The sequence below is a fragment of the Pteropus vampyrus genome, unplaced genomic scaffold (genome assembly GCF_000151845.1).
Source record: "Pteropus vampyrus isolate Shadow unplaced genomic scaffold, Pvam_2.0 Scaffold20047, whole genome shotgun sequence".
Classification (NCBI taxonomy): domain Eukaryota; kingdom Metazoa; phylum Chordata; class Mammalia; order Chiroptera; family Pteropodidae; genus Pteropus; species Pteropus vampyrus.
Genome location: NW_011908828.1, coordinates 1 through 1,603, shown reverse-complemented (window position 1 = coordinate 1,603; position 1,603 = coordinate 1). Strand labels below are relative to the sequence as shown.

Below are 1,603 nucleotides of genomic sequence, written 5' to 3'. Positions count from 1 at the left end.
TGCTGGCTGCTGGCTAGAGGACACAGCTCCTCATCACATGGACCTTCCCCATCAGGGCGTGTCCTCATGACGCGATGCCTGACTTCCCCCAGAGCAAGCGATCCAAGAGCGAGCCAGGGTGAGGCTGCAAGGCTTTTTATGCCCTAACACTGGAAGTCACACCTGTCACATCTGCGATACCCTTTGGTATACACAGGGCAGCCTATCCACTGTGGGAAGGCACTCCACGCCAGCCCTGCCACAGCAAGGGTAAACTTGCTGCCCCTTCTTGGTTTAGGAGAATGACAATGGCCCCTGTGGCTTGGCATCACCCAGCAGTGAGGTGTGATGGACTGAAAGAATGTTCTCCTCCTGCTTAAACATTCATTTCATGCTTTCTCAAGTTAGGGAGACGAGCGTAGAAAGGTGGGCCAGAAGGTAAGAGATTCTCCAGGAAATCAGAGCAAGAAAGTCAGGTCTACGGCCATGCCACCCCGAACAAGCCCGATCCTGTCTGATCTCGGAAGCTAAGCAGGGTTGGGCCTGGTTAGTACTTGGATGGGAGACCACCCAGGAAGACCAGGTGCCGTAGACAGTAAAAAAACAAATAAAAAATAAGGGATTGTAAGCTGATAAGGTCCTTGCAATCTGTGAGGTCAACCAAGGGTTGCCTTGCCTGGGGAAAAAAAAAAAAGAAAGTCATGTAGGGTTAGCAAAGAGAGAGACAAGGACCTGGGGGTTCTGGAGTGGGCACCCTACCACATGCGATAAGAGGGAGCAGAGAGATGAGACAGGGGGTGCCAAGGACAAGAGAAGGAAACCTTCTGTCTTGGTTTTACTGCGTCTTCAGCTCCCAGGACAGTGCCTGGTACACAGTAGGTGCTGTATAAACATTTGTTAAATGAATGGTGAACACGTTTAAAAAAAACCTTTATTACTTTTCAAGAGTTTATCATGATTGGCCTCCAGAACTTTCCTTCTTGATCCTCCTGGATATCAGGATGAGGATGATCCAGAACTGAAATATGCAGCTCTGTGGCTGGAAGATGCTAGTAAGAGTGAAAATGTATCACCTCAGGGCCATCACTAAGGGGCAGGAATGAGATGGGGCGTTTAAGCTGCAAGGAGGTGTGAACCAGAGCTCACACACTCAGCTCCGCTGTGAGAACACCTTCTGGCTAAGACAGGGTAAGCTTGCCCCAGAGGCTGCAAACTGGAGGTCCGCCCAGAGAAGCTGGCTGGCAGATATTTTGTTTGGACCATCACTTTATTAATGTTATTTTAAATTCATTACCATCATTTCAAAATGGAGAGATTTCCTTTAGACATTTACATTTCTGACTTCTCTTGAAACTTCCGAAGCTCCAGCAGCCCTAGGCCAGAATTCCCACTGGCAAGAATGGGCGATTATCGCAGTAGCTACAGTTCATGCCTCACTGCCCCCTCCCCCCCCCCCCCCCCCCGCCGCTCCCCGCCACTTTAGACAGAATGGGCATGGCCCCTGCCTTTTGCTTTGACCTCTGCCCAGGGGCCTTTCCCATTTGTATTACCAACCTGGCCTCCGTGGGCGTTTGAGTTTGAGATTCAGTGTATCATTCATTTTCTTTTATGTCTGCCTATCTCA

General features: G+C 49.8%; 1 non-coding gene across 1 annotated transcript; it reads left to right on the top strand.

Annotated features, from left to right (window-relative positions):
* The first annotated feature begins 455 nt into the window (after positions 1-455).
* Positions 456-574, top strand: LOC111735232. The gene has a single exon (XR_002778726.1). It is a non-coding gene; the product is annotated as a 5S ribosomal RNA (ribosomal RNA).
* The last annotated feature ends 1,029 nt before the right edge of the window (positions 575-1,603 follow it).